This window comes from Anomaloglossus baeobatrachus, chromosome 7 (genome assembly GCF_048569485.1).
Source record: "Anomaloglossus baeobatrachus isolate aAnoBae1 chromosome 7, aAnoBae1.hap1, whole genome shotgun sequence".
NCBI lineage: Eukaryota > Metazoa > Chordata > Amphibia > Anura > Aromobatidae > Anomaloglossus > Anomaloglossus baeobatrachus.
In genome coordinates, this window is record NC_134359.1 from 138,682,977 (window position 1) to 138,708,422 (window position 25,446).

A 25,446-nucleotide genomic window follows, 5' to 3' on the forward strand; every position below is an offset into this window, starting at 1 on the left:
CGGAAATTCCGAATACCACTATACTAGATGTACCATACAATAATAAATCCAGGTAGGATACAGAACATAAATGTCATCCGTTACTGCAATCATATACCCAATTGTACATAAAAGTATAGCATACTATCTGACACAACCATTGTTAAATACAATGTAATAATTATAGACCACCAGCAGGACAAAAACAGACACCGATTTAAGTAAGGTAAAACACCAGCTAACCAAAGGCGTCCGAGATGAAACACCAGGTTATATTACCACCTGCTGAGGTTCAGATTTAAAGCAGTGCAAAATCCCAGAATCTGTGTAGGTTTGGGGTGTTGCCCCACGCGTATTGCCACAGAGAATGTGGCTTCCTCAAGGGACAAAAAAATAAGTCACGCCTCGGACGCCTTTGGTTAGCTGGTGTTTTACCTTACTTAAATCGGTGTCTGTTGTACGCTGATTTCCTTTACATAAGGGTTTTTTTTGTCCTGCTGGTGGTCTATAATTATTACATTGTATTTAACAATGGTTGTGTCAGATAGTATGCTATACTTTTATGTGCAATTGGGTATATGATTGCAGTAATGGATGACATTTATGTTCTGTATCCCACCTGGATTTATTATTGTATGGTACATCTAGTATAGTGGTATTCAGAATTTCCGTGTCAGGTTCCTGACATGGAACCATGTATTGGGGTGTTCGTTGATTATACATATTTTAAATGTTTTTAACCCTTTCACTGTCTTGTGTGGATTCTATTTATGCACAAATTTTGTACCAATAAAATAATTTTTTGAATTGAACAAAAAAGGCATTGGTTGATCCCTATATACAGCAACTCTTTTTCTCCTGTTTTAAGATACGTCGGACTGCACTCGGATGTTATTCCAGTGCAGTGCGATATACGCACAGGCTGACAATGGAGGAGATGGGGGTGGGGGGATTAACCCCTCCCTCTCCTCCACAGCGCCCGCATTCAGTTTCACAGCTGTGACCCGATCGCAAGATCGGGTTACAGTCGCATGACACTCTGCTCAGGCTCGCAGCAGAGCCTGAGCCGGGGGTCATTAGCATATCGCATCCGATGCTCTCACATCGGATGCCATACGCTTGTGTGAGTCCAGCCTAAAAAGGAGTGATCACACCTTGGAGAGCTGTTGTACCAAGTGGACTGACATGAATCATGGCTCCAACCTGAGAGATGTCAATTGAAACAAAGGAGAGGATTATCAAACTCTTAAAAGAAAGTAAATCATCGCGCAATGTTGCAAAAGATGTTGGTTTTTCACAGTCAGCGGTGTCTAAAATCTGGACCAAATACAAACAGCATGGGAAGGTTGTTAAAAGGCAAACATACTGGTGACCAAGGAAGACATTAAAGCGTCAAGACAGGAAACTTTAAGCAACATGTCTCCAAAACAGGAAAAGCACAACATAATGAGGAACGAATGGGAAGAAACTATAGTCAATGTCTGTGACCGAAAGAAACCGCCTAAAGGAAATGGGATTTACATACAGAAAAGCTAAACAAAAGCCATCATTAACACCTAAACAGAAAAAAACAAGGTTACAATGGGCTAAGGAAAAGCAATCGTGGATTGTGGATGACTGGATTAAAGTCATATTCAGTGATGAATCACAAATCTGCATTGGGCAAGGTGACTATGCTGGAACTTTTGTTTGGTGTCGTTCCAATGAGATTTATAAAAAGATGACTGCCTGAATACAACATGTAAATTTCCACAGTCATTGATGATAGGGGGCTGCATATCAGGTAAAGGCACTGGGGAGATGGCTGTCATTATATCTTCAATAAATGCCCAAGTTTACATTGAAATTTTGGACACTTTTTTTATCCCGTCAATTGAAAGGATGTCTGGGGACGATGAAATCATTTATCAAAATGATAATGCATCCTGCCATGGAGCAAAAACTGTGAAAACATTCCTTGAAAAAAAGACACATAAGGTCAATATCATGGCCTACAAATAGTCCGGATCTCAATCTAATTGAAAATATTTGGTGGAAGTTGAAGAAAAATGGTCCATAACAAGGCTCCAACCTGCAAAGCTGATCTGGCAACAGCAATCAGAGAAAGTTGGAGCCAGATTGATGAAGAGTACTGTTTGTCATTCATTAAAGGGGGCTTTACACACTGCGACATCGCTAATGCGGAGTCGTTGGGGGTCACGGAATTTGTGACGCACATCCGGCCGCATTAGCGGTGCCGTTGCGTGTGACACCGATAAGCGATTTTGCATCGTTGCAAAAACGTGCAAAATCGCTAATCGGCGACATGGGGGTCCATTCTTAAAAATCGTTACTGCAGCAGTAACGAAGTTGTTCCTCGTTCCTGCGGCAGCACAGATCGCTCCGTGTGACGCCGCAGGAACGAGGAAGCTCCCCTTACCTGCCTCCCGGCTGCTATGCGGAAGGAAGGAGGTGGGCGGGATGTTACGTCCCACTCATCTCCGCCCCTCCGCTGCTATTGGGCGGCGGTTCAGTGACGCTTCAGTGACGTCGCTGTGACGCCGCACGGACCGCCCCCTTAGAAAGGAGGCGGTTCGCCGGTCACAGCGACGTCGCCGGACAGGTAGTATGTGTGACGGCTCTGGGCGATGTTGTGCGGCACGGGCAGCGATTTGCCCGTGTCGCGCAACAGATGGGGGCGGGTACCCACACTAGCGATATCGGGACCGATATCGCAGTGTGTAAAGTAGGCTTTAGTCCGTGCCTCAGAAACTGCAAGCTGTTACAAAAACCAGAGGTGGTGCAACAAAATACTAGTGATGTATTGGAGTGTTCTTTTTTTGTTTGTTTTTCATGATTCCATAATTTTTCCCCCTGTTTGGTTTTGAAAAGTAACAGTTACTGGCTAGCACATTATGGTTTTGTTTTTTTTAGTGTTTCTTAAAGCCAGAAAGTTGCCATTTTAAATGACTTTAGTTTTGTTTCATGTCTGTGATCTGCTTTTTTTAAACAAAAGTGTTATGATCTGGTCACCGTGGGCGATCACAAAGATCCCATCAGCAGAAACACACAAGAGTAGTTGGAACCTGAGCTGACCGCAATCCCCTGTCAGACCACACTAGAAGTAGCCGTGGAGCGTTCCTAAACACACCTAGACGCCTCGTCACAGCCGGAGAAACTTACTACACCTCACATATAGAAATGAGGATACCTATCTTGCGTCAGATTAGTCCCCAAAGGAATAGCAAGCCCCTGACATATAAAGCCAACGGTGATGTAAGAAAACACAATACACAGATAGGAAATATAGATTAGCAAAGGGAAGGTCCGACTGCCTAGATAGAACAGGACAAGGACAGATAACTGATTGCGGCCAGCAAAAAAACCCTGCAAAAAATACCAATCTCTTCATAATAAAAAATACTGAGACCACACGGTCTCTCCCCCACTATATCAGGTACTCTTGTAGATAATGGGAGAAACAAAATGCCAAAAAAAAAAAAAAAACCCCACAAGGAATACAAAAGTGAAAATCAAATAGAACAGGGAGAATCTCTCTTTTCTTACACTGGGGCCTTCAGATGGGGACCCCCCTTGCTCATCAAAACAGAAAGACCATTCCTCTCCTGCAAGAAAACAGACAAAGCAAAATGAAAAGAAACACAACCACCCATAGGTGTGGATCAGGCAATAAAGCAAATAACTTGCAACTTATCTGGAATGGTACAGGCACAGGATAAATGGAAGGACAAACTCCAAGCCAATTCAGAGACTGAGGATAAACATCTATCACGGGCCCCAGCCAGCTCACACTGCTCTACTATATAGCCCAGGCTGATCTGCAATTGGGCCTCCCAAACTCCCAATTAACTCCCACACCTGTTGAGTCCCAGTCAGCTTCACCCCCAATCCTGACCACCAGAGGGAGCTCCAAACCATCACCCCCTCGGATGACATTCGCAACACAAAAGTAAACAACTGAATGAACATCCTCAGAGCCAGGTGAGTCCATAATTTTTGCCAGGGTTGTATATGCCTCCATTCACATACAGGAAACCAATTGTTCTTACATATTGACCCCATTAGGCCTAAGCCACACGGTGAGAAAATCGGTGCGAGTGGAGTGCGATAAAACCGTGCATTCCACTCGGACCAATATTACTCTGTGTGTCAGCGCACATGAACGATTATTCTCTCAGCCCTAATTGGACCGAGAAAACAATCGCAGCATGCTGCGATTGTAATGCGAAACTCTCTCGCACCCATTCAAGTGAATGGGGCGAGAGAAAAAAAAAAAAACGCACTGCACTCGCGGTACACCGGTGTACCGCGCGTGCAGAGCGAGAATCGCAATAGCCGGCTACTGAGGAGAGAGGGAGATAAATCCCTCCCTCCTCTCCTCCATGCCGGGCCCACCCCCGCAGCGCTAGCCCGCCCCTCCTCAGTGCCAGCCCGCCCGCCGCAGCGGAGGTCCGCTTGCACAGTCGGACCTCAGACGCAGGGATACTAGCATGACACTCGGCTCCTGCTGTGCTGCCAGCGTGAGCCGAGTATCATGCGACCATCGCAGTAGTGCCCCGTGTGGCCCCGGCCTTATATTACTTATTTGATTGCAGTACTTGTCTCCTACATTGAATATTGTATCTTACTATCTTCAAGGAGCACCAAATCTTTCTTATCTTTTTTTACTTCTATATACGTGTATGTATATGTTTTTTAAATTACTGAATGACTAATAAAGACATTTTTTAGCCATATGGAAATGCTTGTTTTATAGGTACGGTATTTATTTTATTATTGCATCATGTTACCTAGTCATGTTTACCATACAATAGACATTGTAAAAACAAAATCTAATAGATAATAGCAAAAAGGAAATCTCAGCAGAATTTCACCTCCCAAACTATTTAAATGTGAACGTAGTTCTTTCAAAGACCGGTCCAGCAATTCCTTTGCACGGCCAGTCCATTTATACATTACATAAAGAGACAATGTCACCAGGTTTTTGCTACTACATATGAGAGCAGCAGGATGTAGGCAAGGAGATTCTGAAACTAAGCAGTTTAACTTACATTACAGGATGCAGCCGTTCCGACTTTATCTCAGAACTGAGTGTAGCAGAGCTGGGAGCTGTCCCTACCTACACCAAGCTCTCATTAGAGATTATACAATGAATGAGGTGTCAATCACAGCAAGTGGTGTGCAAGTCTGCTATGCACATGCAGAGGAGTCACACCAATATTAACCTCATAACGACGGCCGTATGAATTAAAGCGGTGGCAAAACAGGGTACTTATTCTGTTCCACCGCTTTAAAGCGGCGGCCCGAAAAAAGACTGTAGCGCCCCCCAGCAACCGAAAATCACGGGGGTTTCAGCTCCCGGGGGTAGCTGAGACACCCCAGATTATGAATCGGGGTGTTTTTTTTTGGACCCCGATAATATGATCGCCGGTATACACTGTATACCGACGAACACATGGAAAAAAAAAGAAATGGCCGGTAAAATGGATTTCTTTTTCATCTGAAGTGATCAAACATGTCAGATGAGAAAGAAATATAAACCCCTAGTGCCCCCAAGGCCCCCGGTACCGGAGAGTCCCCCCCCACCCCTACCCCCCCTCTGGAACAGTCAAAATGGCGCTGAAGCGCACAGAAAACTGCCGCCGCCGCCGGCTCTGCATTCATTTCCCTCCGATCTGAAATGATCAAACATTTCAGATCGGAGGGAAATGTCCTCCCCCTGACCGGAGCCCTCTGGTCCACCGGAGCCCCCTCCGGTTCTCTAGAGCGCTCCCCCTTCCCCCTCCGGAGCATGCAAGATGGCGGCGCGCAGCGCACAGTAGCGCGCAGCTGCATTCATCCTGCTCTTTCTGCCGCATGTGACACGTCACATGCGACAGAAAAGTTGTCGCCAGGTATCCCACCGTCACCCCACGTCAGCCCCCGGTCTTCCCCGTTATCTGGCTTCTGCTCTATCCCCGCGATCACTCCGCCTTCTTCTGGAAAGCTGGCGGCGCATGTGCAGACAGCGGCTGTCAGCTGGATACTTGCAAGCAGGGACGCTGACCTCGCTGCTGCACTGTGGACCGGGAGAGAGAGTGCAGTAGTCTGAAGCCACACTCCTCACATGGAGAGCCTGCTGTTCTAGAAAATGGGGGGGTACGGTCTGTGAGCGTGCCCCTCATATTCTGGAATGAGGTTACTGCAGGTCACTCTGCCCTAGGTTGGACCGGTGCAGTGTGAGTGCAGTATTCTCAGATTACTGCACCCACACTGCTCATGGAAAGCTTGCTCTTCCAGAAAATGGGGGATACGTTCCCTGAACGTGCCCCCCATATTCTAGAAGGTCCAGAGTGGATTACAGCGACCGGAATTTGTTTATTTTCAATAAATTGGTGAAAGAGGAATGTTTCGGGGAGGTTTTTTTTTTCAAATAAATTTTTTTTTTTGGTCTTTATTTTTTTCTATTACTGACTGGTTTAGTGATGTCGGGTATCTGTTTAGATGCCATGACATCACTAACCCCAGGGCTTGATGCCAGGTGACATTACAGCTGGTATCAACCCCGTATATTACCCCGTTTGCCACCGCACCAGGGCGCGGGATGAGCTGGGGCGAAGCGCCAGGATTGGCGCATCTAATGGATGCGCCACTTCTGGGGCGGCTGCGGCCTGCTATTTTTAGGCTGGGAAGAGTCCAATAACCATGGCTCTTCCCACCCTGAGAATACCAGACCCCATCTGTCCGCTTCACCTTTGCTGGTGATCTAATTTGGGGGGGACCCCACGTTTGTTTGTTTTTTTTAAAAAAAAAAATGCCTGGGGAGCCCTCCAAATTGATCACCAGACAAGGTGAAGCTGTCAGCTGTGGTTTGCAGTCTACAGCTGTCTGCTTTACCCTAGCTGGCTATCAAACATAGGGGGGACCCCACGTCGTTTATTTTAATTATTAATTTTTTGGGGGGCTAAATACAAGGCTAGGCACCCTTTAGTGCCACATGAAAGGCACTAAAGGGCGCCAGCTTAGAATATGCAGGGGGTGGGACGTTATATTTGTTTGACATCTATCCATTCATCCACTGTAGCATTTTAGGCTGTGTGCCCACAATCAGGGTTTGCAGCGTTTTGGGCGCAGAGTGTTTTCCCTGCATCCCTAGCGCTGCGTTGTGCAGTAGAGGCACAGTGGAAGGATTTTTTAGAAATCCCATGCCCAATGTGCTTCTTTTCTCCGCAGCATACACTGACCTGTGGTGCAGCTTCCAGAGCCTCAGCATGTCAATTTATGCTGCGGAGACAAGAGTGTTCTCTGCAGGTAGCATAGAGCTCCACAGCAGACTGAACCCAAATCGTGGGCATGGGCAGCTGCGTTCTCCCGTGGACAACACTCACATCTCTGCATGAAGGCTGACACTGTGTACTAGACGCCGTGACGCTGGATCATGGCCACATAGCCTAAAAGTCAGAAATTTGTTGCTACAGCAACATTTTTGTGAAGTACCTGTTGATTCAAAATGCTTACTATACTCCTGAATAAAATCCAGTTTTCAAAATGGGGTCACTTGTAGGGGGTTTCTGCTGTATAGGTACCCAAGGGGCCCTGCAAATGTGACATGGTGCCCACAATTTATTTCAACTTTTCCAGAATTCAAATGGTGCTCCTTCCATTCCAAGCCGTCCCATTTATCCAAACAGAGGTTTTTGGCCACATGTGGGGTATCCCTGTGCTCATAAGACATTGGATAACAACCTGTTGGGTCCACGGTTTGTTGTTGCCTCTTGAAAAAGTAAGAAATATGATGCTAAAGCAACATTTTTGTGAAAAAAAATGAACATTTTCAATATGGCAACCTAAGCTTATCAAATTCTGTGAAGTACTCTTGGATTCAAACTGCTCACTATACACCTAGATAAAAGCCTTGAGGTGTCTTGTTTCCAGAATGGGGTCACTTGTGGGGGACCTCCACTGTTTAGGCACCTTAGGGGCTTTCCAAATGCAACATAGCGTCCGCTAATGATTCCAGCCAATTGTGCAGTCAAATGGCGCTCCTTCCCTTCCGAGCCCTGCTGTGCACCCAAACAGTTGATTTCCACCACACATAAGGTATCAGCATACTCAGGAGAAATTTCACAATAAATTTTATGCTGATTTTTTTTCCTTTTACACTTGAAAAAAAAAAAAGCTACCTGGTTGAAGTAACAATTTTGTGGTAAAAATGTATTTTTTTATTTTCACAGCTCAACAATATAAACTTCTGTGAAGCACCTGAGGGTTCAGGGTACTCACCAAACATCTAGATAAATTCCTTCAGGGGTCTATTTTCCAAAATGGGGCCACATGTTGGGGAGCTTCACTGTATAGACACCTCAGGGGCTCTCCAAATGCAACATAGCGTCCGCTATTGATTCCAGACAATTTTGCAGTCAAATGGCACTCCTTCCCTTCCGAGCCCCGCCGTTTACCCAAACAGTTGATTTCCACATATAAGGTATCGCCAAACTCAGGAGAAATTGCACAATAAATTTCATAGTGATTTTTTTCCTGTTACCCTTGTGGAAAAAAAAGCTACCTGGTTGAAATAACAATTTTGTGGTAAAATTTTATTTTTTTATTTTCATGGCTCAACGTTATAAAATTCTGTGAAGCACCTGGAGGTTCAGGGTACTCACCAAACATCTAGATAAATTCCTTGAGGGGCCTAGTTTCCAAAATGGGGTCACTTGTGTGGGATTTCTGCTGTTTAGGTACCTTAGTGGTCCTCCAAATGCGACATGGTGCCCGCAATCTTTTTCAGTCAAATTTCCTTTCCAAAATTCAAATATTGCTCCTTCTGTTCCGAGCCCTCCCATTTGTCCAAACAGAGGTTTCTGACCACATATGGGGTATCGGCGCGCTCATAAGAAAGTGGGGAACAAGTTTTGGGGTCCATTTTGTTGTGTTATTTATTCTAAAAGTGAATAAATTTGGGTTAGAGCAACATTTTTAGGTAAAATTTAATTTTTGCTTTTTTTCATTCCACATTGCTTTTGTTCATGTTAAGCACCTGAAGGGTTAATAAACTTCTTGAATGTGGTTTGGAGTACTTTGGGGGGTGCAGTTTTTAGAATGGTGTCACTTTTGGGTATTTTCTGTCATCTAGGCCTATCGAAGTCACTTTAAATGTGATGTGGTCCCTAAAAAAAATGGTTTTGTAAATTTTGATGTAAAAATGAGAAATCGCTGATAAACTTTGAACGCTTCTAACTTCCTAACAAAAAAAAAATGTTGTTTCCAAAATTGTGCTGATGTAAAGTAGACATGTGGGAAATGTTATTTATTAACTATTTTGTGTCACAGAAATCTCTGGTTTAACGGTATAAAAATTCAAAAGTTGAAAACTGCTAAATTTTCAAACTTTTTGCCAAAATTCAATTTTTTTCATAAATAAACGCAAAACAAATTGTCCTAAATTTGGTACTAACATGAAGTCCAATATGTGACGAAAAAACAATCTCAGAATCACCGGGATCCGTTGAAGCGTTCCAGAGTTATAACCTCATGAAGTGACACTGGTCAGAAGTGCAAAATTTGGTCTGCTCATTAAGGTGAAAATTAGCTCCGTCACTAAGGGGTTAATCACAAAGAAGTAAACACTTTAGTATAGGTAAACAATAGCAGACAAACAGATAAGAGAAACACTAACTTTTTTTTTAACCCTTAAGCTGGGTTCACACTAAACGACAGCGACAACGACGTCGCTGTTACGTCACCATTTTCGGTGACGTAACAGCGACCTTGTAAGTCGCTGTTATGATCGCTGCTTAGCTGTCAAACACAGCAGCCGAAGCAGCGATCATAACGTCGCTGTGCTACATGTTCAGAGAGCAGGGAGCCGCGCTTAGCGCTGGCTCCTTGCTCTCCTGCAGCACACATCGGGTTAATTAACCCGATGTGTGCTGCAGCTACATGTCACAGTTCAGAGAGCAGGGAGCCACGCGCACTGCTTAGCGCTGGCTCCTTGCTACAGTATACATCGGGTTAATTACCCGATCTGTACTGCAGCCACATGTCACAGTGCAGGAGCCGGCACTGGCAGCAAGAGCGGCGGAGGCTGGTAACCAGCGTAAACATCGGGTAACCAGGGAAAGGTCTTCCCTTGGTTACCCGATGTTTACGCTGGTTACAGCTTACCGCAGCTGCCAGTGCCGGCTCCTGCTCGCTTCATTTCGTCGCTCTCTCGCTGTCACACACAGCGATGTGTGTGTCACAGCGGGAGAGTGACGACCAAAAAATGAAGCTGGACATTCAGCAACGACCGGCGACCTCACAGCAGGGGCCAGGTCGTTGCTGGATGTCACACACAGCGACAGCGACGGGACGTCGCTGCAACGTCACAGAAAATGGTGACGTAGCAGCGACGTCGTTGTCGCTGTGTGTGACACCAGCTTTACAGCATGCTTTTCTCAGCTTACACTGCAAAATCCTGGTGACAGATTCCCGTTACGAAATCAGCATTTAAATTTGTATGAGGCTGAAGGGCTATGGTAGATCTGAAGCCTCTGTCACTCCAGCTCTGCCTCCTCATGTTTGACTGACTGCCTCTACTCTGTGTGACTTCAGGTAAAGGTGTTATTAATCAAGCAGAAGGAGGTGGCGCTGGATGTGGAATAGAGCTGGAGTGACAGAGGCTTCAGATCTACAAATAGTTTGTCAACCTAATTTGCATATCAATTCAAATACTCATTTCTCAGTAGCAGAGGAATAGACTGTTCAGGTAAAGAATTGAGGGACTTGTCTTTGAAAGAGCTACGTGCACATATAAATAGTATAGATTGTGAAATCCTACAACAGATTCATTTAAAGCAGTTTGTTCATAATTGCGAGAGCCATGACTCAGCATTTAGCCTTGTAACGTAATACTCAGGAATGGTTTTGCAAGATATCCCATGTGCAATTGTCAGACATTAGCAGTAGGCATAAGTTCTGATGGATTGTCTGTGCACGGTGATAGCTCTCTTCACTGACCAATAGTCTGTGTGCAAAAAAACAAAAAAAAACAAAAACGCAGCATGCATTAGTTCAGATTTCAGATCAGATTCGCCCATTATGAGTCAATAGCTGCTCAAAAACCAAATCACATACAGGTCACCAGCCGAATATCGTGTTAGTCATCGATCCATTACAATTAATAGCATAAGAAGCCATATTTGTCCTTGACTATTTATTAAATTGTTCATATAAAATCCAAATGCCTTAAGATATACAAAACAGAAAGACAAAAAAAAAAAAAAAAAAAAAAAAACACAGACATACAAATGTAATGCGGATATCTAAAAAACGGAATTACAGAATAAGCAATGAACATAAAACCGTCAGTCATTTCTGGACAAAGACGAAGATTTTGCATAGACTCATGGGAACCTGGAATAAGGCTATGTGCGCACGCTGCATCTTTGTGGTGACAACAAAGATGCACTTTTTGGCCCCAAAAACAAACAAAACAAAACAAAAAAAAAAACACCCGTTTATGCCCAATGCATTTTTTTTTTTTAAGTCAGATCTATTGATAAAAAGAATAGATAGATATGAAGAACATATAGAATAGATAGAACGAACAGACAGAATAGAAAGAAATAACAGCACGATAGACAAAGAAATAGCTTAGCAGCTGTTTTTTTTTATTTTTCTGGTGAAAAAAAATAAATAAATAAATAATATATGACATGGGGGTCCCCCCCATTTTTCATATCCAGCACGGGAACAGCAGCAGTTGCAGGCTGCAACCTTCAGCTGTTTGCTGTACCTTGGCTGGTTATAAAAAAAATACACGGGATCCCACGTTTTTTTTTGTTTTTTTTTTAAATGACGTAGGGTCCCCTCCATTTTTTTTTTTTTTTTTTTTAAAACCAGCCAAGGTACAGCAGACACCTGGGGGCTGATATTATTGGGGTGGGAAGGGCCATGGTTATTTGGCCCTTTCCAGCCTAACAATAGCAGCCCCCAGCTACCCCAGATGTGTCGCATCTATGAGATGCGCCAATTCTGGCACTAGACCCGGCTATTCCCGGTGCCAAGGTGCGGTGGCAGAGTAATAAGGAGTTAATGGCAGCCCACAGCTGCCACTAAGCCCTGGATTAGTACTGGGAGGACTCCAGCTGTGGCTGTGACTCACCCAAGTGCCTGAACCTCACCAGTGGACAGTCATTTTCTATGGCGCTCGCTGTGAGCTTCAGATGTAGCAGTGATGGAAGGCTCGTAATTAATTTAGACTTGCTTTTTATACAGCGATTTTAATGAGGGGTGTGCAGAGATAAGGTGCACCAAATTCATTTAAAGGAACCAATCACCAGGATTTTCATATCTAACCTAAAGCCAGTGCTATACTGGCACTATCAGGCTGATTCTCTACATACCTTTAGTGGTCAGCTCGGATATATAGGTTTTGAAATCAAAGAAAGTAAAGTTTATAAAATCACCAGCTTCTTGAGTGACAGCAGCTGAGGATCAGATAATAGCGGGTGGGGTTGGAGGAGGGGGGTGGTTTTTAGTATTTAGTTATCCCCTCCCGCTATTAGAGTTAGCATAAGTATTATACAATCAATTTACTTTTTCATTAGTAGGACCTGTGTGAGGTCATACCCATGTGACCAGAAGGGGCGGGCCTCAGCCAACAAAGCTAATACCAGGAAGCAACATTTTTCTGTTTGCTGAGGCCCCGCCCCTTCTGGTCACATGGGTATGACCTCCACAGGTCCTGCTAGTAAAAAAGTAAATTAATTGTATAATACGTATGCTAATTCTATCAGAGGGAAGGGATAAGTATGAATTCCACCCCCCAGATATTATCTGATCCTCAGCTGCTGTCACTCAAGAAGCTGCTGATTTTATAAATAAAATAAACTTTGAACTTTCTGATCACGAGGAGATTAGTTACAGAGAGGAAGGCAAGCAGCAGAAGGAGAACTCAAGCCTGCTGAACAATGCAACTATCCCCTTTAAATATTTTATAGAGTTTCAAATATTAACACGTGACTGATTCATATACCCATCATAACAATAAGGCCACATCAGGTTCATCCCTGTGCAGGAAAGGGGTAGATATCATGTATACCTATTTATTTAAATATTTAAAGATGACCGTTCACCAGTCTGAGCTTGTTAAAATGGTCATATTGTGTAGTAGTTGCTGCCGAGCTAAGCAAAGCATTGTTTTTATTGTTTACTTCTCCTATCCATTGAGGACATATCATATAAAGTTATTTAGGTTATAACTGATATTGTCCAACTGTGTGTTACTAGAGATTGGTCTTTTGGGGCGTTCACGTCTTCCCTTGAATGACATTGGTCAATCATAAGTAGGCAGCAACACATAAGCGGGCTTTACACGCTACAAGAAATCTAACGATGTTTCGGCGGGGTCACGTTGTAAGAGACGCACATCCGGCATCGTTAGTGTTGTTGTAGCGTGTGAAACCTCAATTGCGATTGTACGAAAACATGATCGCATACATGTCGTTCAAAAGCTAAAAATTGAACGTCAGGTTGTTCAATGTTCCCGAGGCAGCACACATCGCTGTGTGTGACACCCCGGGAACGATGAACACATCTTACCTGCGTTCTGCCTGCAATACGGAAGGAAGGAGGTGGGCGGGATGTTTACGTCCCGCTCATCTCCGCATCTATTGGCCGGCTGCCGTGTGACGTCGCTGTGACGCCGAATGTCCCTCCCACTCCAGGAAGTGGATGTTCGCTGCCCACATCGAGGTCGTATGGAAGGTAAGTACGTGTGACGTGAATTAATTGTTTGAGCGACACGGTCAAGAAATTGATGGGGACGTGTCACATCGCATACGACATCGTATGTGAAATTGCAAGGTGTAGAACAGCCTATAGGGGAAAGAAGAGCACGCCTCCGCAATAGTTTATACCAGGTTTTCTTGTGTGAGACATGTAATGACAGACAGTCTACTTTCCTCACTGAACTCACTGCAGAACAGAGTGTGATTATAGAAACCTATCATTTCCTAGGTACTAGTGCGGCTGAGCACTTCTTGTAGCAGCTCTCCTGTCACAGTGTTTTCTGCCCTGCTGTACTGCGCTCACTCCAACATCTACTGCATTTAGTTGAAAGCTAAAATATTGTTAGTAATCATTTTCAGCTCAGCTCCTGGTACTTTGTAATCACACACACTGTGCACTGAGATAAGTGAGGACAACAGATTATCTTAGTCTTTACACTAAGTCTCACACTAAGAAACATGTTCTTTTTTTTCCTCAGAATGCTGATGCCTGCTTATGTTTGGTCAACCTCATATAGCGGAAGAAGTACACGCCACCAGAGAAAAATCTCCTAATGCCTAGTTGGATAAATGACATTGTGGTGAGCGAGCACTACCATGATTGGTTGCTTGGTACTCGTAAAGAGTAACGATGGCGAGTGTGCTCGGCACTGCTCGGTAGTTGATAGAGTATTGGGGTGTTCTGGTACTCAGCCAAGTATCGGGGGAGCTCGGATGTGTTCGTGATTGAGCGAACACAAAGCACTGGTTTGCTTCACTGAATGATGTGATCAGGCACTCCAGTGAGAACCACTTGTGGCCTCTGAATGGCTCTCACTGGGGGTAAAAACGTTTACGTTTATATGTCCGAAGAAAAAACCCCATCATCCCTCCCCTGGCTGTATGAGGGCGGACAGCCGAACTGCCCAATCATTGACTTCCATAATGCTTGTTACGTTACTTGAGTTGAGCCCATCCGAGCGGCTGACCAGCTCGACTCAAGTAACAAGCACTCGAGCATCGTACTGTTCACTCATCTCATCTTTACAAGTAACGAGCATCAAGCATTGTTCGCCCATCATTAATAACAAGTGGATGTTCAGATAGCAGTGACTCGAGTAACCAAGTATAATGGACGTCAATCAGAAACTCAAGCATTCCGGGAACTCATCTGGAAAAATGCTTGAGTTCTCCACCGACTTCCATAATACTCATTTACTTAAGTCGCCCCCATCTGAGCATCCAACTGCTTGTTTTGAGTACCAAGCACCCGACCATGGTGGTAGTGCCTGCTCATCACTAATCACAAATAACCTAAACTTTACAAGGTAATATTTCTGCAATGTAGAAGACAAATAAAAAAATGAAAAACTATGCTCTGTAGCCATTATTCCATGATGAGGCCAGTTTAACATGCTCTAACTGATGAAAGGACCTCTGTAAACGGCTGCATTTGGGGCTAAAAATAATTTTTCATTTTGGTATCATCAAAGCACCACTCCAGTGTTTTCTGTTTTCTTTCCAGCACTGCAGTGGTGTTTGAAATTTAAATCTCCTGCTCCCGGTCATATACTCTACCTTTTACTAATGGCACTCTGGTTATGTTGTGCCTGTAACTTCTGACTGCCCAGAAGTCAAAAGTTATCTCAGAAGCTCCCAAAACAAGTCTATGATAGCCAGGACGAGGATCCCATAGAGCTGTAATGAGTTGTATCCTCCGGCGCACTCCAAGAAACACTGGAGTTGCCTGCAGGTCAGAAATCTCTGAAGACCGATCGCAGATTAGAAAGTGAAGCCGCCAGAAGGGGAGTATAATACAGGGGGCAGGTGACTTAAAACACCACTCCAGAGCAGCAATAAAAATAAAAAAAAAAAAAAAATAGGAGTGGTGCTTTAAAAATGTTGCCTCATTTACATTCTATAGCCTCTGTGTTGCACTGTGTATTGTTGGCTGCTGAACGAGTTAAAGGGAATCTGTCACCAGGCGCTTTCTACCTCATCTGACAGCATTATGTACAAGTAAAATATATCTTTGTACCGTGTTAGCCAGTAGAGATAAAAAAATTGTTTAAAAGAACAGAGAGTTCTCAGTGGTTGATACCTTTTAATGGCTAACTGAAAAGATGGTAATAATTGCAAGCTTTCGAGACTACTCAGGTCTCTTCATCAGGCATGGTATAACACAAAATCTGAAGAGTCACGTATTTATACACAACAGGACTTAGAATAGTGCAGTAAAAAAAAAAAAAAAAAAAAAGAACAAGTTATATGAAGTTTCATATAACTTGTTCTTTTTTTTTTTTTTTTTTTTTTTTTTTTACTGCACTATTCTAAGTCCTGTTGTGTATAAATACGTGACTCTTCAGATTTTGTGTTATACCATGCCTGATGAAGAGACCTGAGTAGTCTCGAAAGCTTGCAATTATTACCATCTTTTCAGTTAGCCATTAAAAGGTATCAACCACTGAGAACTCTCTGTTCTTTTAAACAATTTTTTTAGCATTATGTACAGCAGAGACCCTGATTCCAATGACGTATCAGTTAAAGGGCTTGACCACAAAGACAATCCCTTCTGATTCCACTTCTTCCCCCAGTTGAAATAAAAGACCCCGTACTCACCTTCCGTTCTGGCGCCATTCCAGCTCTGTCTGTAACCGCAGTTTGGGGCTCACGTGACATTTTGATGTCACGACAGGCTATTGTCCAATCACTGCTGGTTTCTCTCTCCCCGTCTTCAGACCAAATGAGCAATCAACAAGACGTAATTAGCAGCCGCAGCGTCACTTCCTGATGATTGGCTGCGGAGCTCCCATGATTTCACAATGTCTTGCGAGACCCGAACCGCAGTTACCGCCAGCACAGAAACTCCTCCAGAACGGGAGGAGAGTGCGCGGTCTTTTATTTTAAATGGGGGAAAGAAGTGGAATCAGAAGGGGTTGTCCTAGTAGTGCACTGGGTACAGGAGTAGTGACACAATCAGAATTCCTGGATGTAATAGAGCTGAGAAAGTCATCCCTGCCAACACCACAGCTCTCTGTATACATTGAAACAACAAAGAGCCAGCACCAATGTGCACTAAGGCATCAAATATTCCAAACTGCATTATAAAAAATTTTTTTTGAGATTTTTGGCAAAAAATTGCAATTTCTTGAGCTGCTTCGCCACGTCACGGCAAATCTCATTTGAAGCAGTCCTACACTAAAATATTTTTATAAAATGTGCCATGCGGCCTCACATATAAATAGCAGAACTGCTCTCAGCAGCACTCACCTGGTCTATTGCAGTCCCGTACCCATGACTGAGTCATGGCTGTGGGCGGGACAGGTCCAAGCAAATGCTGCATGAAGTATATATATAGCCTGTGGACAAAGCCTGATGACCCAATGTGAACAGTCACCAAACGCCAAAATCTATACAGATGGAATACATCCCAAATTGGGGTGCGTAGCAAGGTGGAGGTCAACCACCGACCAATTCAACAAAGAAACAACAAAGAGCCAGCACCAATGTGCACTAAGGCATCAAATATTCCAAACTGCATTATAAAAAATTTTTTTTGAGATTTTTGGCAAAAAATTGCAATTTCTTGAGCTGCTTCGCCACGTCACGGCAAATCTCATTTGAAGCAGTCCTACACTAAAATATTTTTATAAAATGTGCCATGCGGCCTCACATATAAATAGCAGAACTGCTCTCAGCAGCACTCACCTGGTCTATTGCAGTCCCGTACCCATGACTGAGTCATGGCTGTGGGCGGGACAGGTCCAAGCAAATGCTGCATGAAGTATATATATAGCCTGTGGACAAAGCCTGATGACCCAATGTGAACAGTCACCAAACGCCAAAATCTATACAGATGGAATACATCCCAAATTGGGGTGCGTAGCAAGGTGGAGGTCAACCACCGACCAATTCAACAAAGAAACAACAAAGAGCCAGCACCAATGTGCACTAAGGCATCAAATATTCCAAACTGCATTATAAAAAATTTTTTTTGAGATTTTTGGCAAAAAATTGCAATTTCTTGAGCTGCTTCGCCACGTCACGGCAAATCTCATTTGAAGCAGTCCTACACTAAAATATATATACATTGTATACTGACAATGAACTGCTCATCAGACAAGGGGGCGTGGTTGGACCAAGGCTCAGGAGCCCTGTGGATAGAGCAGTGATAATCACCTGGTGATAACATTTTCTTTGTAAGGAAACAACAGCAAACAGCCTGATAAGTGACACGTCCCTGAATTCAGTGTTTTAACCCCTACATTATGCTGTGCTCAAATTAAATTGCAAACGCCTGTTAACAGATTCCCTGTAATTGAGACTGTCAGTGAGCTGATAGTGATTGGGAGTTTCTACATCCTTTATCTGATCTCCTCTCAGCAAGTATATCACCATTATTAAATCAAACTGAAGTGCAATAATTGAATTTTAAGACCAAATATATGCATTTTAGTAAAATAATAATCCCTAAAGGTGGAAAAACCCTTTAACAAAAGCAAAAAGAACAACTCCTTTATATATAATCTAACAAAATCTCACATTTTACTATGTCTCATCCTTTTCATATTTAACAAAGTATTTGCCAGATCAACCCTCACAGATGAAATAGTTAAATCCAACGTGCGACCAGACATAACCACATATTCATTTACAAGAGGAAAAAAAAGCCGCTCAATGTGATTTTGCAGGGCCCCCCCTCCCCCAACGATGAAATCATCTACAGAGTTTACCCCTAAATGGCCTTGACATAACAGAGCAGATGGGATAGAAGAAGACAAAGTGAATATTTCATTATGATTCTAATGGATAAATGTCCAAAATCCACACTGCCCTGCCCTCCACATTGCTTGGATCTGCCTCATCTTTGTATACAGGTGACTGGTGCAGGATGGAGGCCCCTACCTCTCTGTATACAGGTGACTGGTGCAGGATGGAGGTCCCTACCTCTCTATATACAGGTGACTGGTGCAGGATGGAGGTCCCTACCTCTCTATATACAGGTGACTGGTGCAGGATGGAGGTCCCTACCTCTCTATATACAGGTGACTGGTGCAGGATGGAGGTCCCTACCTCTCTGTATACAGGTGACTGGTGCAGGACGGAGGCCCCTACCTCTCTGTATACAGGTGACTGGTGCAGGACGGAGGCCCCTACCTCTCTGTATACAGGTGACTGGTGCAGGACGGAGGCCCCTACCTCTCTGTATACAGGTGACTGGTGCAGGATGGAGGCCCCTACCTCTCTGTATACAGGTGACTGGTGCAGGATGGAGGTCCCTACCTCTCTATATACAGGTGACTGGTGCAGGATGGAGGTCCCTACCTCTCTATATACAGGTGACTGGTGCAGGATGGAGGCCCCTACCTCTCTATATACAGGTGACTGGTGCAGGATGGAGGTCCCTACCTCTCTATATACAGGTGACTGGTGCAGGATGGAGGCCCCTACCTCTCTGTATACAGGTGACTGGTGCAGGACGGAGGCCCCTACCTCTCTGTATATAGGTGACTGGTGCAGGACGGAGGCCCCTACCTCTCTGTATATAGGTGACTGGTGCAGGATGGAGGTCCCTACCTCTCTGTATACAGGTGACTGGTGCAGGATGGAGGCCCCTACCTCTCTGTATACAGGTGACTGGTGCAGGATGGAGGCCCCTACCTCTCTGTATACAGGTGACTGGTGCAGGATGGAGGCCCCTACCTCTCTGTATACAGGTGACTGGTGCAGGATGGAAGCCCCTACCTCTCTGTATACAGGTGACTGGTGCAGGATGGAGGCCCCTACCTCTCTGTATACAGGTGACTGGTGCAGGATGGAGGCCCCTACCTCTCTGTATATAGGTGACTGGTGCAGGATGGAGGCCCCTACCTCTCTGTATACAGGTGACTGGTGCAGGACGGAGGCCCCTACCTCTCTGTATATAGGTGACTGGTGCAGGACGGAGGCCCCTACCTCTCTGTATATAGGTGACTGGTGCAGGATGGAGGTCCCTACCTCTCTGTATACAGGTGACTGGTGCAGGATGGAGGCCCCTACCTCTCTGTATACAGGTGACTGGTGCAGGATGGAGGCCCCTACCTCTCTGTATACAGGTGACTGGTGCAGGATGGAGGCCCCTACCTCTCTGTATACAGGTGACTGGTGCAGGATGGAGGCCCCTACCTCTCTGTATACAGGTGACTGGTGCAGGATGGAAGCCCCTACCTCTCTGTATACAGGTGACTGGTGCAGGATGGAGGCCCCTACCTCTCTGTATACAGGTGACTGGTGCAGGATGGAGGCCCCTACCTCTCTGTATATAGGTGACTGGTGCAGGATGGAGGCCCCTACCTCTCTGTATACAGGTGACTGGTGCAGGATGGAGGCCCCTACCTCTCTGTATACAGGTGACTGGTGCAGGATGGAAGCCCCTACCTCTCTGTATACAGGTGACTGGTGCAGGATGGAGGCCCCTACCTCTCTGTATACAGGTGACTGGTGCAGGATGGAGGCCCCTACCTCTCTGTATATAGGTGACTGGTGCAGGATGGAGGCCCCTACCTCTCTGTATACAGGTGACTGGTGCAGGATGGAGGCCCCTACCTCTCTGTATACAGGTGACTGGTGCAGGATGGAGGCCCCTACCTCTCTGTATACAGGTGACTGGTGCAGGATGGAGGCCCCTACCTCTCTGTATACAGGTGACTGGTGCAGGATGGAAGCCCCTACCTCTCTGTATACAGGTGACTGGTGCAGGATGGAGGCCCCTACCTCTCTGTATACAGGTGACTGGTGCAGGATGGAGGCCCCTACCTCTCTGTATACAGGTGACTGGTGCAGGATGGAGGCCCCTACCTCTCTGTATATAGGTGACTGGTGCAGGATGGAGGCCCCTACCTCTCTGTATACAGGTGACTGGTGCAGGATGGAGGTCCCTACCTCTCTGTATACAGGTGACTGGTGCAGGATGGAGGTCCCTACCTCTCTGTATACAGGTGACTGGTGCAGGATGGAAGCCCCTACCTCTCTGTATACAGGTGACTGGTGCAGGATGGAGGCCCCTACCTCTCTGTATACAGGTGACTGGTGCAGGATGGAGGCCCCTACCTCTCTGTATACAGGTGACTGGTGCAGGATGGAGGCCCCTACCTCTCTGTATACAGGTGACTGGTGCAGGATGGAGGCCCCTACCTCTCTGTATACAGGTGACTGGTGCAGGATGGAGGCCCCTACCTCTCTGTATACAGGTGACTGGTGCAGGATGGAGGCCCCTACCTCTCTGTATACAGGTGACTGGTGCAGGATGGAGGCCCCTACCTCTCTGTATACAGGTGACTGGTGCAGGATGGAGGCCCCTACCTCTCTGTATACAGGTGACTGGTGCAGGATGGAGGCCCCTACCTCTCTGTATACAGGTGACTGGTGCAGGATGGAGGCCCCTACCTCTCTGTATACAGGTGACTGGTGCAGGACGGAGGCCCCTACCTCTCTGTATACAGGTGACTGGTGCAGGATGGAGGTCCCTACCTCTCTGTATACAGGTGACTGGTGCAGGATGGAGGCCCCTACCTCTCTGTATACAGGTGACTGGTGCAGGATGGAGGCCCCTACCTCTCTGTATACAGGTGACTGGTGCAGGACGGAGGCCCCTACCTCTCTGTATACAGGTGACTGGTGCAGGATGGAGGTCCCTACCTCTCTGTATACAGGTGACTGGTGCAGGATGGAGGTCCCTACCTCTCTGTATACAGGTGACTGGTGCAGGATGGAGGCCCCTACCTCTCTGTATACAGGTGACTGGTGCAGGATGGAGGCCCCTACCTCTCTGTATACAGGTGACTGGTGCAGGACGGAGGCCCCTACCTCTCTGTATACAGGTGACTGGTGCAGGATGGAGGCCCCTACCTCTCTGTATACAGGTGACTGGTGCAGGATGGAGGTCCCTACCTCTCTGTATACAGGTGACTGGTGCAGGATGGAGGCCCCTACCTCTCTGTATACAGGTGACTGGTGCAGGATGGAGGCCCCTACCTCTCTGTATACAGGTGACTGGTGCAGGATGGAGGCCCCTACCTCTCTGTATACAGGTGACTGGTGCAGGATGGAGGTCCTTACCTCTCTGTATACAGGTGACTGGTGCAGGATGGAGGCCCCTACCTCTCTGTATATAGGTGACTGGTGCAGGATGGAGGCCCCTACCTCTCTGTATACAGGTGACTGGTGCAGGATGGAGGTCCCTACCTCTCTGTATACAGGTGACTGGTGCAGGATGGAGGTCCCTACCTCTCTGTATACAGGTGACTGGTGCAGGATGGAAGCCCCTACCTCTCTGTATACAGGTGACTGGTGCAGGATGGAGGCCCCTACCTCTCTGTATACAGGTGACTGGTGCAGGATGGAGGCCCCTACCTCTCTGTATACAGGTGACTGGTGCAGGATGGAGGCCCCTACCTCTCTGTATACAGGTGACTGGTGCAGGATGGAGGCCCCTACCTCTCTGTATACAGGTGACTGGTGCAGGATGGAGGCCCCTACCTCTCTGTATACAGGTGACTGGTGCAGGATGGAGGCCCCTACCTCTCTGTATACAGGTGACTGGTGCAGGATGGAGGCCCCTACCTCTCTGTATACAGGTGACTGGTGCAGGATGGAGGCCCCTACCTCTCTGTATACAGGTGACTGGTGCAGGATGGAGGCCCCTACCTCTCTGTATACAGGTGACTGGTGCAGGATGGAGGCCCCTACCTCTCTGTATACAGGTGACTGGTGCAGGACGGAGGCCCCTACCTCTCTGTATACAGGTGACTGGTGCAGGATGGAGGTCCCTACCTCTCTGTATACAGGTGACTGGTGCAGGATGGAGGCCCCTACCTCTCTGTATACAGGTGACTGGTGCAGGATGGAGGCCCCTACCTCTCTGTATACAGGTGACTGGTGCAGGACGGAGGCCCCTACCTCTCTGTATACAGGTGACTGGTGCAGGATGGAGGTCCCTACCTCTCTGTATACAGGTGACTGGTGCAGGATGGAGGTCCCTACCTCTCTGTATACAGGTGACTGGTGCAGGATGGAGGCCCCTACCTCTCTGTATACAGGTGACTGGTGCAGGATGGAGGCCCCTACCTCTCTGTATACAGGTGACTGGTGCAGGACGGAGGCCCCTACCTCTCTGTATACAGGTGACTGGTGCAGGATGGAGGCCCCTACCTCTCTGTATACAGGTGACTGGTGCAGGATGGAGGTCCCTACCTCTCTGTATACAGGTGACTGGTGCAGGATGGAGGCCCCTACCTCTCTGTATACAGGTGACTGGTGCAGGATGGAGGCCCCTACCTCTCTGTATACAGGTGACTGGTGCAGGATGGAGGCCCCTACCTCTCTGTATACAGGTGACTGGTGCAGGATGGAGGTCCTTACCTGTGTGAGCCATGGCTGCAGATCTATGCAGAGCACAGGGAGGCTGCGGGCTGTGCCCTCTCCACCATCATGTTGCCTTTCCTCTGCCTGTCTTGCTCATTCTGCATTGCTTCCCTGTTTACAGTCTCCCAGCCTGAGTCCTCCGCTCTTCTCTGTCCCCCGTGCAACAAGGAAGCTAAAAATAGTTCCAGCCTGTAGGTTTTGTCTGTCTAGTCATGTATGGCGGCTGCGCTCAGTGCTCCCATACACAGGCCGGGTCCCCCTGCTCTGGTGTATACACTCCTATGGAGAGTGACATTATATTGAACAGCACCCATACATGCTAGAAGCGCGTCCACACCAGTGCTGACAATAATATAATAGTATATGGGGGAGGGGAGGCACTGAAGGAGGAATTATTAAAAACTTCTGTGAAGAAAAAGGGCATCTTCCCATAGTAACCAGCCTTCAGATGTTTTTGAAACATGAACTCAGCATCCTGATTGGTTGCTATTGGCAACATCTTCACATCCCCTGGCCCTCTTGTCTCATCTGCTTTCTATTTCCTTATGTATGCAGAATGAGAGAGAGTCGGATTGGTTGTAATTAATACAAGTGCATCTTAATAAATCAAAATATCATCAAAAAGTTAATTTATTTCAGTAATTCAATACAAAAAGGAAACACATATATAGAGTCAGTACACACAGTGATCTATTTCAAGTGTTTATTTCTGTTAATGTTGATGATTATGGCTTACAGCCAGTGAAAACCCAAAAGTCATTATCTCGGAAAATTAGAATAATTACCACAAAACATCTGCAAAAGTTTCCTAAGCGTTTAAAATGGCCCCTTACTCTGGTTTAGTAAAACGAAAGAAAAGTACTGCACAATGGGGAGCAGAGTCCAAAAATATTTGTGAAAGGCAATTTTATTGTAGCAAAAATTTCCATAAAATCATTTAAAATACACTAAATAGCACGGTTTGAGTCTCCCCAACAGCTCACAATAATATAGTGGTATACCATAATATTATATAATAAACAGAAAGAGACGAGATGTACCCCTCAAACGTTAGCCACAATGACAATGCTGCACGTGCATAGATGAAAAAATACCAGATAGATGGAAAATATGCGATAAATCACAGACAGAAAGATATAAAGGTGTATATAGTATCGCAATTTGTATACAAGGGCATTCTATAGATACAATAAAAAGACATGCAGACAATTATAGCATATAAGGTGGCAAACCCAAGATTTAGGCATGAAAGCACTAAATGTGGAAAGGTTGTAACCCTATAGACCAGGAACAAAGTAAGGCTAGGGCCCCACTTTGCGTTTCCACCTGCGTTTCAGGTGCTTTTTAGGTCCGTTTTGAGAAGCACCTATTTCATGCCAAAAGGCATGCGTTTTGATTTTCCAGCAAAGTCTATGGAAAATGAGGATTTCTAGACCCCACTTTGCGTTTTAAAACGCTGCGTTTAATTTGCATATTTTGTGGCAAAAACCATGCGTTCAAAGAAGCAGCATGTCAATTGTTTTTGCCATTTTGGCTGCGTTTTGCTAACATTGGAGTCTATGAGAAATGGCAAAAACCAAGATTGCAGCAAATTCCTGCGTTTTACCTGCTTTTCCAGTGCAGAAAACATGCGTTTTGGACTTCAAAATAATGATTTCATATGTCACTTTACACACACACATAGTCCGACAATTAAAAATAAGAATTTTAAAAAATGATTGCAATTTTTCCATTAAATATCATATTACCGCTATAATTTCATTAAATTAATCTATTTTCATTATTTTTCACAAAAATATAGATTTTTTCTTTTTTTCAAATGTTTTCATTGAGTTTGACTATTTAAACTTTATTTAGCCGTGTCATGATGTTCAAAATGCATCTATCAAAGCGCAAGTGGAAAAGCATGTAAAAAGCTCTGAAAACGCATCTAAAACGCGGTAAATACGCATGGGTTTTCAGCGCTAAATTTCTGAAAAAAGCAACTTTGGTCAAATCAATTAAACCCAAAACGTGCGTTTAGAACTGCAAGTAGATGAACGCAAAGTGGGGCTCTAGCCTAAGGGGTACTTTGCACGCTGCGACATCGCAGGCCGATGCTGCGATGCCGAGCGCGATAGTCCCCGCCCCCGTCGCAGCGGCGATATCCTTGTGATAGCTGCCGTAGCGAACATTATCACTACGGCAGCTTCACATGGACTCACCTGCCCTGCGACCGTCGCTCTGGCCGGCGACCCGCCTCCTTGTTAAGGGGGCGGGTCGTGCGGCGTCATAGCGACGTCACACGACAGGCGGCCAATCGGAGCGGAGGGGCGGAGATGAGTGGGATGTA

At 45.7% G+C, this 25,446-nt stretch overlaps 1 protein-coding gene across 2 annotated transcripts in view; it reads right to left on the reverse strand.

Moving 5' to 3' along the window:
• PLEKHM3 (pleckstrin homology domain containing M3) overlaps positions 1 to 23,432 on the reverse strand; it is a 442,009-nt gene extending 418,577 nt beyond the window's left edge. The window contains exon 1 of one of the 2 annotated variants that reach the window (XM_075317729.1): positions 23,112 to 23,431. The gene's annotated coding sequence lies outside the window, so the exon portion shown is untranslated. Of the gene's footprint in view, positions 1 to 23,111 lie in introns of both variants that reach the window. The other variant, XM_075317730.1, reaches the window with a different exon arrangement.
• Positions 23,433 to 25,446: the final 2,014 nt, after the last annotated feature.